We start from the raw sequence: 13,787 nt of genomic DNA on the forward strand, positions 1-13,787 counted from the left end.
CAGCCAACACGGTACAAAAAAAGAATGAAAAGTGAACATCTGCAGAGAACAATTAGAGTGTAATTATGGCGAATGGATCGACCGCCAACACGGTACAAAATCCAAGTGCCAACAGCTCCCTGATTCAACAACAAGCATAAAAGCTCTTTCGAGCAAGCAACGCGTAAGAACTTAGATCAAGGGATGAGTCCAATACGTCAGTGACCAGACCCTTTCGGGTTAAACGAACCAGACCCTTTCGGGTTTTTGTAACAGACCCTTTCGGGTTTACGTAACCGAACCACCGTAAAATAAGGCCACGTCACCTGTCACCCAATCTATGATCAAACAAAAATAGAGAACAAACAATACAAACAAAAACAACATGCACAGTACATAAATAACCAAGAACAGAAACACCAAAATAGCCCCAAACCACCAGCGTGAAGACGGCGAATCGGAAGCCAAGAAAACTGCAGATCTCAGCAGATCTGAAAGGATCAGAGATCAAAGGTCTTGAACGGTGAGGATGTCTGGAACCAGGAAGGAAGGCAGGGAGAGAGCCACCACCGACCCGGCAAAGAACCACCCAACTCACCACCCAAAAATCCACCAACCAACACCAGAAAACCCAAAACCGAATCCGAACCCTAGTCCGAAACAGGAATCCGAATCAAACCATCCTCACACCATCAAAACACGGCGATGCAAGCTGGCCACGACGGATGAACGGTGACGGGGACGGAAGATCGCAGAAGGAAAGGAGTGAAAACCCCAAAGAGAGGGAGGAGGTGGTGCGGAGAAACAGCTCCCGTCGCACCACCGGTTGAGAGAGCTACATCGCGGTGGTTAAGTTTGGAAAGAGGGAGGATTAGACGATGGTTGTTTGGTGAGAAGTTAGAGAGAGGTCTGAGCTAAAATTTTAGAGAGAGAGAGAGAGAGAGGTCAATAGCTCTCACATTATAAGTGCTTTATTTGATATATTTTTTTAAAAGGTGTGCCACGTGGCACACCTTAATTGGCCAATGTTATATAACATTATGGTACACAAGTGCTATCCGTATGCCACCTCCTTCAAAAAAAAAATCACGTATGCCACTTATGAAATCGCCGAAAATTAAACCGGTTGAAAAATTGTTTAAAGTCTCGCAAAATAGACCTATAATTGAATTATTTAAATTTTTCGGATGGACCACTACAACACTTTGCGGAAATTTGAATCAACCGTAACCTAAAACCGACACAAAATTGTATAAAATCTCGCAAAATAGATGTATGATCGTTAATTTTTTAAATTTTTCCAGGTGGACCGTCGCCCACCCCCCAGCCCATAAAGGCTCCGCCTCTGAATATAACCCCCTAATTAACAAACAGGTCTATAACACCACCGAAGCAATTTTTTGAGTTTCCCTCAATTAAGCTTCGATAGGAAGAAAGGGTATAACATCCCGACAGATCTATAATTAGATAAAGTTTCCCTCAATTAAACCTTAAATTTCAAGTTTCCTGAACATGGCTGCCTTTGCTGTATCCACCTTCGATGCTGGTCTGTTGTTGCCACCATTGGAATCTGACGTTGTCAACTTACCTCCAGTGTGGAAACAACACCCTTGGAAGGGCGGCGGCGGCGGCGGAGGAGGAGAGGAGAGGAAGGGCAGCGGCGGAGGAGGAGGAGAGGAAGGGCGGCAGTGAAGGAGATGCGGAGAGAAGATGGAAGTGTACTGGTGTATCAAAGAATACTATATTAATTCTTTTAATTACAACCCATAGATTTATTTTTTCCGCATGGCAGTCATCTGTGTATTAAAAAGGAGTAAATGGAGTTAAGCAAAATGGAGCAAAGATGGACTCCACTCGAATTAAAATAATACACGAATTAAGATAATACACGGTGATTTGAAGTAAAATAAGTAATTAATATCATAGTCAAATTTTGTTTTATGATATTTTGCACCACTGAGCATTACTCTTCTTTAATTGATTTTTTTTCTCAAGTTGTTTAATTTTGTTGCATTAAGCTTGTTTAATGTCCCCGCGATGGGTTAATCTATACTGAACTTTACTTACTTTAATCCAGGTCTCCGCTAGTGAATGGTGAAATCGGTCTATTGGATTCGTCAATCCTTGAATTGGAGATCGAGTTTTAAAAAATTTGCTTGCCATAAATTAACATTATTTGAAAGGAGTAAAAACTTGGCAATTCCACAATCAGCCATTTAGCTATACGAATGGTGGAAGGATTCCCATACTTATTGACTTTTCTTCATTTCTTTTCAACATGTTGAACCGTGCATCACAATTCAGAACAAAAGGATACATTTGTAAATGCGTTAGTTTGACAGCAACCACTAAATTAGATTGTCGTTCCCAGTTTTTCGTTTTATTTTTAACACCACATATTCTTTCCTTTTTAGGGGAACACCGCAGATTCTTAAATTGTATTCATCCACTCATGCAAAACAACTATCCGTCTTTGATCATTTAAGTTTTGGAAATATGTATTGAAAATAATAATAAATTTAAACATACATAAAATTATCTATCTTCAATTTATTTAGTTAAAGTAGATTTTATTTAATGGAGGCTTTTGGTTTATGATAAGGCAACCAAAAAAATTATACTTAATTAGTGTCCTAAAATAATACTACAGTAAAAGTTTTGAAACAAGAATAAAAAATTTAGAAATGTCCTAAGCATATCCCTTTCAGCTAGACTTTAAATCACCTTATCATTTGAAATAACATAAAATTATTGATGTTCTATCCTAATTTATTTGGTGATAAGCATATCAAGAAGTGAGGTTGAAAATTGAGGAGAGATGCGTCATATTGAGGCAAGTTGACAAGTTGATTTTAAAGCATGATTCATTTTAAAACATATGATTATTAGGGGTGTGCAACATCACGTCAATTGGAGCCTCATCATTTGAAGAAAAATGTGTATGATCTGAGTCAGCTTATGTTATCTTCTGGATCGAGGAGGACCCATATGATATTTACAACCATATAAATAATAAATAAATAATTGTAGTTGCACTAATAAAATAGGACATGCATACAGCTCATTGTTAACGACTGTGGGAGTCATAATTCTGTGTTGTCCTCCACGCACTTTATCACCCAAGAAGAGAAATGGAAAATATCATGGTCTCCCCACCACCTAGTACTATGATTGGCATTTTATAACCACATAACATAACAATGTGTAACCACCCACATGACATAACATGAGTTGTGTTATTTACACATAAAAGTTGACACCAGAGAGAATAATATAGAAGTCGAAAACTATGTATTTACGGTGTTGATGTTGAATTTTGTGTCCAAGTAACATTTTTGAACATAACAGCTCAATGCTATCAACAAGTGAGTCATAATTCTGTTGTCCACAACACACTTTATCACCTAAAAGGGAAAGTTAAAAAATCATTGTCTCCCCTCTCTGCCTATTACTATGATGGCCATTTCGTAACCACACAACATAAGTTGGATAGGATAAAGTAAAAATGAACAACAAAAAACAGCACCAAGTTTACTTTCTCAACTTTGACATAACTGCAAAAAAGGGTATTCAAGTTTTGCTACTAACTCATTGCGTGTCTTTTGTCTCCTCCCTTGCAATCCAAATATTATTAAACGTAAATGGATGAATCCCCAAAACAGACGTAACTGATCATTCCTTTTAAGTACACAATCATCTACAAAGAGCAATTTTAATGAAAACAGCAAAGTTCCTAATTGGTATGCTATTCTTTTCATCCCATTGGCTTAACCTTGGTCAAATTATGTACTTTTTCACTTATCCAGATATCACAAATACAAATTTGGTAATCTGATAGCAGTCTAAATTGTATTCGTTTCTTGTATGTATGTAGCACAGGTAGTATGTCAGAATCACGGCGATCCACCGTGATTCTGACATACATACCTTAATACGAAACATAAGCTAAATAAACATACAATTTGATATTTGAAACATGAGAGTGGGACAATAGGAGAGGGTTGTGAGCAATAACAGACTAACAATCGAGCACATATGAGATATTGACACCACATTTTCGCCCAAAATTTAAAAATATCTGGTATGGATCATATTTCTTATATATCCTACAGTGATTTGAGAAAAGTCACACTTTGTAGCTTCAATAAAATTACAGTGGCACTGTCATTTTCTCCAAGTCACCGTATTACCAATCATGCACTCATTCATAGTCGACGCGAGACAAAAGCATCACACTTTAACCCCAACACATATATAACTACAAGACAGCACATTCGGGTGAAATTACTGCCTAATACACACCAACTGCAAGTTGGTGCATCAAACAAATTAACTGGTATGGGGTAATACCCACTACAACAAGTTGTTGCATATAGGCAAATTCATTGATTAGGAAGCATATGCATATCTAGTATCTACCAGAAGTTGACAAAACCAAGCAAAATCATTGATCCAGTTCATACCACGATTACAAGTCGCCACATCTAGAGAAAGAATCAACCTAACACATACTAGTACTGTCCTAGAAAACATCTTCAATCTAGTGCATTGTACATATCGATCACAACCAATAATGATATCATTTCCTTAACTTCAAACATGATATCAAATGCAAATGAATCATAACAATAATAACAAAACAAAACTACTGTAATAAAAACCAAAAACAAGCTTCTTAAGCCAACATCAATAATGTATTAGAAGCTAATTATCCATAATTCACAAACTCCAATTGAAATTGAAATATCACACAGTTATCAATCTGATAATACAATCTAAATGAATAATACTAATGGAAACAGCTACTCTGTGCCTGTGATATTTCTAGTTTTTTATGTAAAAATGAAAATCAATGATATGAATACAAAGAAGATAAGCAGCATTAGTATTGAGTATCACCCTGCCAGCTCCATACAATGTCTTTGAGAGAAGGTCTAACTTCATCTTCACAGAACTTTACATACTCAAGTGTGTCTCCAGCTGACTTAGAAAACTCCACCACTGCCACCTCCGGTGCGACCTCAAACACCTCCACCGTCATACCCAATTTCCCCTTCCTCCCCTCTGTTGTCCCCTGCATTCTCACCATGAAATCCTTCTTCCCCGTTACCCTCAAATTCAGCTTCTTCGCCACATTCTCCAGCTTCCCCACCACCGCAGAAGCAGACAGCTTCGATATAAACATTGAAGGCGATCTCTTCCTCGTCTCAAACAAATTCCTTAGATCAAATCCATGTGATAGCGATGAAATTATCTCAAACGCATTGTAGGATGGTCTACGAGCATGTTTTGTTCGAGTTTCACCCACAACCTCAACAGAATTTCCATCACCATTGCTATTGTTGCCATTCCCTTCATCATCTCCACTGAAATCAATGTTATCATCGACAGCAGATTCTTTCATTGAAAAAGCAATAGGTCTCATAAACCCAATTTGAAACCAAGGATCTTTCATAATATCAGGAATTGAAAACCTCTTTTCAGGATCAACAACAAGCAAATTAGAAATCAATTTCTTGGCCCCCGGTGAAATCCATTCTGGTAAAACATAATCAGCTTTAAAAGATTTGCTATAAATCCTCATAACATTCTCACCTTGAAAGGGCAAATATCCACAAAGCAAAGCAAAAAGAATAACACCACAAGACCAAATATCAGCTTTAGATCCATCATAACCAATCTTCTTCAAAACTTCCGGTGCAACATAAGCCGGAGTCCCACACGGTGTGAGAAGCATTCCATCGGATCTTCGTTGATCCGGTAATGCTGATAAACCAAAATCAGACACCTTAAGATCTTCATTTTCATCCAAAAGAAGATTCTCGGGTTTAAGATCGCGGTGTGTAACTCCCCGACTATGACAGAAATCTACAGCACTGATCAATTGTTGAAAATACTTTCTGGCAATATTTTCTTCCATTTTACCTTTGGCCACTTTGGCGAAAAGTTCACCACCTTTGACGTATTCAACAACCATGAACACTTTGGCCTTGTTAGCCATGACTTCCTTAAGCTCAACGATATGTGGATGACGAACGAGACGCATCACGGAAACTTCACGTTTGATTTGTTTCATCAGCCTCTCTTTTTTGAGCTTCTCTTTTTTAATCACTTTGATAGCCACGTTTTCGTTTGTGGCTATGTTTCTTCCATGATACACTTTTGCAAAATTTCCTTGCCCTAGAGTTTTACCTATCTCGTATTTGTTGAACAGAATGTTTCTTTTCCTATTATTTTGATTATGTTGCTCCATTGTGTTTTGGTGTATTTTGTTTGTGAGGGTGAGAAGGGATGGTTTAGGTTTTTAGGGTTTAGGGTTTTCTGGGTGGATTGATCGATCTAAGGATGATATTTGTCAATTACAGCTAAGGTAATGGAATTGTTTGACATGAGAAGCACCAAGGATATTGAGCTTCATTGTTTTGATGAAGATGGTGTCAAAAGGACACACAACGTTTTGAAGAAAGCAACTAGAAGGGTTGAAAATCTTCATGGTGCATGTAATTGGTTTGGTTTTGGGTTTGGGTTTGAGGTGAAGAAGGGATGAAAGGAATGGGTTGAGATTTATATGGTTTGATTAAGGGGTTGTGCAAATTTAGGTGTGTGTGAAAAATAAGGATAAATAAAAATAGGGTTTAAAAGGACACACACACACGGTTTTAAAGATGACTATGGGCTGTGGCTGGTTGGTGTGGTGTGTACGACCTGACCAAGCATTGCATTGGATTGGATTTAGAGATAAGGCTAAAATATCTGTGAAATTACTAAAATAAGCCAAATTTGGTCTATTTTTCCGCGGACCAAGTGGAGTTATGTGGGTCCTTAACCTCTTTTTTTTATTTATCGTTTTTCTCATTTTTTCAATTTTCAATTCAACGTTTTTCTGGTTGAGCTAATAGCTATCATTTGCCCTTTGTTTTTCTGTAATCCAAATCTAAGACTACTACTTCCTTCCTTTCATACACAAAAATAATCTAATTTCTTCTGGCAACAAAAAGAAAATTCTGATACTACTAGGACCACTGCCTTCTTTCATATTTAATTAGTCATTATGATGGCGGTTTCCTTTCTTTTCTTTTTATTTTTTAAATAAATTTTATTTACTTATGGGAAATGCTAACGGCACAAATTAATAATTAAAGGGAAATGTTAACTTGTGCCCTTAAGGCACAAGTTTAGAAGCCAAATGTAGAAATACTGTATTGGAATGCGTGCATTAAATTTAATCTTTAATGTTTTAAAGAGTTGAATGCACAAAATTTAATTGAATATTTCTTTTTTGGGATTTCTTAACATGTGCCTTAAGGGCACAAGTTAACACTACCCATAATTCAAATATTGAAATAATTTATTGGAATGTGTGTATTACATTTAATCTTTAATTTTTTAATCAATTCAATGCACAAAATTTTAGATAATATTTTTTCTTTTGAGTTTTTTAATATGTACCCTAAGGGCATAAGTTAACACTACTTTTTTTTAAGGAAGTTAACACTACCCATAAATTATTTACTTCATAAGAGATGTCAAGACTAATCCCAAAGTAATTGAGATTCATTGACCTCTTCTAACAATTTTTCTAACAGATAAGAATAGTGACTTTGATTTTTTGTAGTTTAGTGATTAAATTTTTCTATTTTCATTTTCATTTTCATTATAAAATAAAATTGTTGTCATGTTTATACCAATTATATTTATTATTTTAATTATTAAATTTCAATATTTGTATGATATTATCCTAGTTACATTTAGTAGTAAGTATAATAAATCTCCGGTCAAAATCAATAAATTTAGTAAAAGATATTTTTTGACTAAATAAATCTATTTTTGGTGAGTAATGAATGGAAGTTGTAAAAGGTAAAGCAAAAAGAAAGAGAGAGAGAGATAAGGTTAATGATTGGAGAGGAGAGGGTGACGTGGAAGTGAGTCGAATACAGCTAAGTGTGTGGTGTGGTGGTTTATGTGAGTTTTGTTTGGATCTTGATGATCTTCATGAATCATGATCTTAACCTAACACCGTTTCTTTCTTAAATAGTAGTAGTTATTTATTGGTGTAGTTTTGATTCTTTTGAATGCCGGTTTGGAGCGGAGCATACACACACGAGACATGTGAAATCCGAAAGAAACAAGACATCGCTAAATTCAAACAACCCTTTAAATAATGCAAATCTGTATTTTATTACGTGCGACGAAACTCTCATTCACAAATATAAATTAGACCATCGACCCGTGCTAACGAGAATAAATAACAAAATAGGTAAGATAAATGTTATGATTGTCATATAGTATTTCATAAAAATTAGGTTAAGTATAACGAGACGGATATAAGTAAGAGATAGCGAGACGGGTTAACATTTATAAGTAAGAGATTTCCAAAAAAAATAGTATATAATTCGGAACATAATTTTATTTTACTTTAGATAAACATTATATGCAAAAGTGTGTAGGTAAAAATTAGGTTAAGTATAGCGATACAGATTAACATTTGTAAGTAATAGATATCTTTATAGATTTTTTTAAATAACGGACTTTATAAAGCACAAATATTCTTCAGATTAAGCGTGTCCTAATGTCGGACACGTGTCGTGTTCAACACGGACACCGACACTTGCAATTACATTGAATTATGTGATTTTTTTCAAATTAAGTTGTGTAGATGTGGCAGTATCTGTGTCGTATTCGGTGTCCGTGTCTGTATTCGTACTTCATAGTGTAATAATATAATTTTGGCTTTTAAACATGTACTCTCTTTGGTTATATTTATAAGCAATTTTTGTTTTTTACACATTAAATAATTGATGTATCTGAAACATAATATAGTTCAAATACATCATTTATTTAATAAATATGAAAAACAAAACAAAAAATTGAGGGAGTAAAGAATAGTCATAATAATCTCTTAGGGTGTGTTTGGTTTGAAAAAAAAGTTGGAAAGAAAGAAATAAGCATCAGAGTTAGATAAGAGAGAAAGAGATGAGAAATAGATAAGATTTGATGCATTGTTTGGTATAAGAGAAATAAATTTTATTATTTTTAAAAGAGATAATTAAGTAAATGGTCCCTATAAATATTCAGAATTTTGTTTTTAGTCCCTACCAAATAAAATCACACTTTTTAGTCCCTATGACATTTTCCTTTAGTATTTTAGGGACCAAAAATGCTGACGTAAAATTTTTAAAGAGACTAAAAATATTGTTGGAAAATTTTATAGGGACTAAAAATAATGATGGAAAATTTTACAGGGACTAAAAAGTGTGATTTTATTTTGTAGGGACTAAAACCAAAATTATGAATATTTATAGGGACCATTTACTTAATTAACCCTTTTTAAAAAGACAAATATTCTTTACTTTTTTTATCAAGGGGAAAAATTAAAAAAACCAAGCAATTCGCTGTCTAAATATCCCAGAGGCATCCGCAAACAGAGAGATATTTAGCTGATGAGGAGGAGACATCCATATCTTCAAAGAATCAACATTCATAGCACCAAACTGGCCAACCAGTCAGCACATTCATTGCCCTCTCTCAAAGTATGATTAAAGGAGACCATCCAAGGAAGAGAAGAGAGCTTCCTAATGAGAGAAAGCAAGTTTGCATGAGGATGAAAGTCATTTTGATTAGTATCCTCAATAAGATCCAAAGCTGTCCGAGAGTCAGATTCTATGGTGATAGATCGATACCCAAGGTCCCATGCGAGTTGAAGTCCTTTCCAAATAGCTGAAAGTTCAGCTAGTAAATTAGACGCTCTACCACAAGAACCAGAAAATCCTTGAATCCAAATTCCCATATCGTTTCTCAAGAGACCTCCAAAACCTGCATTACCAGGATTTCCAAAAGAAGAACCGTCTACATTGATCTTAATATAGCCTTTAGAAGAGAGATTCCAACGAACCTGACGGACCACATGATGCTTACTAGTGGTAACAAGAGCGCAAACCATAGATGCATGATAAGAGATTATGTTGTTGACAAAATTCCAAGTATCTTTCTGCCTATTTTGGAAAATATGTTCGTTTCTATTTCTCCAAATTTCAAAACAAGTTACTGTAAACTTGGTACCTGCCTCCATTGTAGCATGATGTTTAAACCAAAGTTGACAGTCCTGCATGTAAAAATTATTAGGAATGGTACGATAAACACACATCCAAATAGACATTGCTCTAGGGCAATCCCATAGAGTATGCAAATCACTCTCAACAGCAGCACCACATCTATGACAAGAAGTATTAAAGGTAAGGTGACGTGAGACTCTGAGAGAATTGGTAGGAAGACTACCATGCATCACTAACCAACAAAAATGCCGCAAATTTTCAGTAATTTGTAGCCGCCAAATCCAACTCCAGGTAGTATTGGGCACCATTTGTTGATTTAAATTTTGATCCAACCATCTATAACCATGACTGGCCGAATATATACCATTGGGGGAGCCACTCCAAATGAGTTTATCATCAACGTCACTATCAATGGTAATGCTACGAATACAATCTTGGTAAAACGAAGGAAGTTGAGTGTAGAGTTTGTTGAAGTTCCAAGCCTCATTTTCAAACAAATCACAAAGACGAAGGTATGTGTCACTAATGTCAATATATGGCACAACATTGCAAAGGTAGACATTATCTATCTATTTATCATACCAGACAGATATATGTCCTTTTCCGACTCTACAAATAAAACCGGGCCCTAATATTTCCACTGCCTTCACAATAGCACGCCATATGCAAGAATCGTTAGGCTTAAAAGAAGAATGTAAAATATGAGTATCAGACATGTATTTGTTCCTCAACATCTGAACCCAGAGCTTTTATGGTTGGTGTAAAATGTCCCATATGTGTTTGCCTAGTAGCGAAATGTTTGAGTTCCTAGATGTGCGAATGCCTAAACCACCTTGAGATTTAGGCTTAGTCAAGTTGTTCCAATTAACCCAATGACAAGAGTTTCTTCCCCAAATAAATGAACGCACAATGGCATCAATATTATCACATATACCAGATGGAAGCCAAAGGTTTTGCATAGTATAAATAGGCATGACAGTCACAACACTTTTGGCTAAAGTGACTCGACCTGATCTACTCAGTAAAATTTTTTCCAAGCTGCCAACCTACCATTTATTTTGTCTAGGATATAATGAAAATCAGAATTTTTAACTCTACCAGACAACATAGGAAAGCCAAGGTACTTACCAAGTTGTGAAGTATGGTTAAATTGAAGAAGAGATTCAAATTTGTTCTTTTTCAGCCGAGACACATTTGAGGAATGTCATAAATTTTGACTTTTAAATATTAATCTTCAATCCTGAAGCCAAACAAAAATTTTACAACACATCTCGGACCAATTTAACTTGTGAGCTCTTCGCTTCAGTAAAGAGAAGACAATCATCAGCAAACAATTAATGGGAAAAACTAGGACCCTCTCTTGAAATACTTATCGGCTTCCAAATGTTGTTAGTAACTTGGTGTTGTATCATTAAAGATAGTTTTTCCATGCAAAGAACGAAAAGATAAGGTGAGAGTGGATCACCTTGTCTCAATCCCTTTTTGGGTTTGAAACTATCAAGTTTTTCACCATTCCACTTAAGGGAGAGAGAGGAAGAGGTGATGCAACTCATGATTAAATTAATAATAGAATGAGGAAACCCAAATTCAGATAGAGGTGATGCAACTCATGATTAAATTACAAATATTCTTTATAAGACAACATTATAATTTATGATTAATTAAAAAATCAATGTCATATTAGACTTTTTTGTCTTCTTCCCTCTTTATTCTCACTTTTGAAGAGAACAAAAAGGTATGAGATCCAAACAATTTATTCTTATCTCTTCTCAATTTCCCTTCTTGCCAAACAAGAGAAATCTCCAACTTCTCTTCTCTTTACTCTTCTTTATCTCTCTATCCTCTATTTCTCTCAAACCAAACAAAGGCTTAATTTATTGAAGTTTAAAATATATGTTAGTCAAGATAGTTTTTTTATGTCAAAATGTCTCAATATAACTATATTAGTTCATTAGTGTGTTTACTTATTATTATATCAATTCCTATAAATACTTACGTATTATTGTATCAATACATATATGAAAATAGTTAATATCAATATTAATATAATGGACTATTTTGACTAACAAAGTAAACACTCATGGATAATTTTGAAATTTCGATACAATGACGAACTATCCTGACTACTCATTAGACATTCAAGGACAAAAATGGTAATTACTCCTTAAACAATTAATATTAGTAATTAATTGTTAAATTAATATTTTTTTCATCTTCGTTACAATTTTAATTCAGAAGCTCTTACATTTTACCTTTAACTTAAATAAATTAAGCTACACAACAACTCGTTTATAAATATCTCATTTGAGTTGTTTGTGAACGATTGTTTTTTCTTCTTCTTGTGTTTTGATGATGAGACTCCAACCAAAAAATGAAGAAACAAATACCAGTGAAATTCAAACACAACTCGAGGTCTTGGGTTTTAATTAGGGTAAAGTTGTTCATCAATATGAACATTGTTGATTAAACTAGCGGTTGGTTTATTGAGGCAAAATTCCTAATTAATTTTAAAGATAATAAACTTTAATGATTAAGGATTATGGACTTTGATTAATTCCTTGATATTTAACTTGTGCTCTTGAGTGTTTTACTAAGACAGGAACAAGGTTTAAATCATACCAAGATACAATAAATCAAAAGACATTGAATTCATGAACTAACTCTGGAGTTCAGAAAGTTAGTTCAGAATGTTGATCAGTGAGTTGATCAGAACGTTCTGATGGAAGTTTAGAAGGGTGTTCATAAGCAAACCCAGATTCATCAAGAACGTGAAGAACATGCAAGTACACTTGACATAAATAAAAGGTCCAGAAAAGTACATCTGCATGGATCTATCAACAAATAAAGGCATGGACAAGGAACTATGTCAAAAGGATCTTTAATGTTCATATAAGAATATGAACATTAAAGTACTAGGAATATTCCAATGAGAATATTATTCTAGATGTTGCATTCACTGCAATTCAGTTATTTCTTTACTACTAGGATTGATTACATTAAAAGTAAGTCTTACAAATCATCCTAAAGTAAGAACAAATGGAACATTTTGATGGTCAGAATGTTCATCTCTGTGCATGCTTCCAGCTATGAACAGTGTAGTTGGTGAAAAGTTAGCAAGCAAAGCAAAAGGAGATCTTGCATCAAAGATAACCTGTCCTCTGAACTGAATCAAGCAAATCTCCTAGAAGCATGGGCCTGAAGATGCATATCCACTATCCTCTCTCTCCTGCACAAAATCCAAGACAGATTTGGTAACTTTATCCTACTTTATCCAGCAACTTTTGATGCATATGGAGAAGTAACTTTTTAAGGATAAAACCTGAACAAATCTTATGTCACGCATGAGACCAACCCAGAAACTCATCAGACATTCATCATTGATGAACCCAGATGAATAACATCATGAATATCAACATTCTGATGTTCATCCTGGGAACACAACAACATTCTGATGGTCAGAATGTTCACCCAGATTTTCAAGTTAAAGCTTGTGGGGCCCAGGACATGTGGCATAACACCATTGGACACCCTACAACGGCTATATGAGCCCAAACACTCTATAAAAAGAGATCAAAGGCTCAGCAAAACATGCACCAGTGCAAAGCATACAAGAAAACAACTTAATTGTGTTTGAAGCTCTTGCAATTGAAATTGATCAATGTCTAAGGCTTTTGTTTCCTTAGTGCACATCAATACTCTTTGTTATCTCTCTCTCTCTTAAAGATAACTTCTTCTTCTTCTCCCTCTTCTGTTTGT

General features: G+C 35.0%; 1 pseudogene across 1 annotated transcript; it reads right to left on the reverse strand.

Moving 5' to 3' along the window:
* Positions 1-4,651: 4,651 nt before the first annotated feature.
* Positions 4,652-6,966, reverse strand: LOC146951586 (CBL-interacting serine/threonine-protein kinase 5 pseudogene; annotated as a pseudogene). Its single transcript, XR_015027950.1, has one exon. The product of XR_015027950.1 is annotated as a CBL-interacting serine/threonine-protein kinase 5 pseudogene (transcript).
* Between the last annotated feature and the right edge of the window lie 6,821 nt (positions 6,967-13,787).

The sequence above is a fragment of the Medicago sativa genome, chromosome 2 (genome assembly GCF_051527215.1).
Source record: "Medicago sativa cultivar Bolivia chromosome 2, Bolivia_mono, whole genome shotgun sequence".
NCBI classification, from domain to species: domain Eukaryota; kingdom Viridiplantae; phylum Streptophyta; class Magnoliopsida; order Fabales; family Fabaceae; genus Medicago; species Medicago sativa.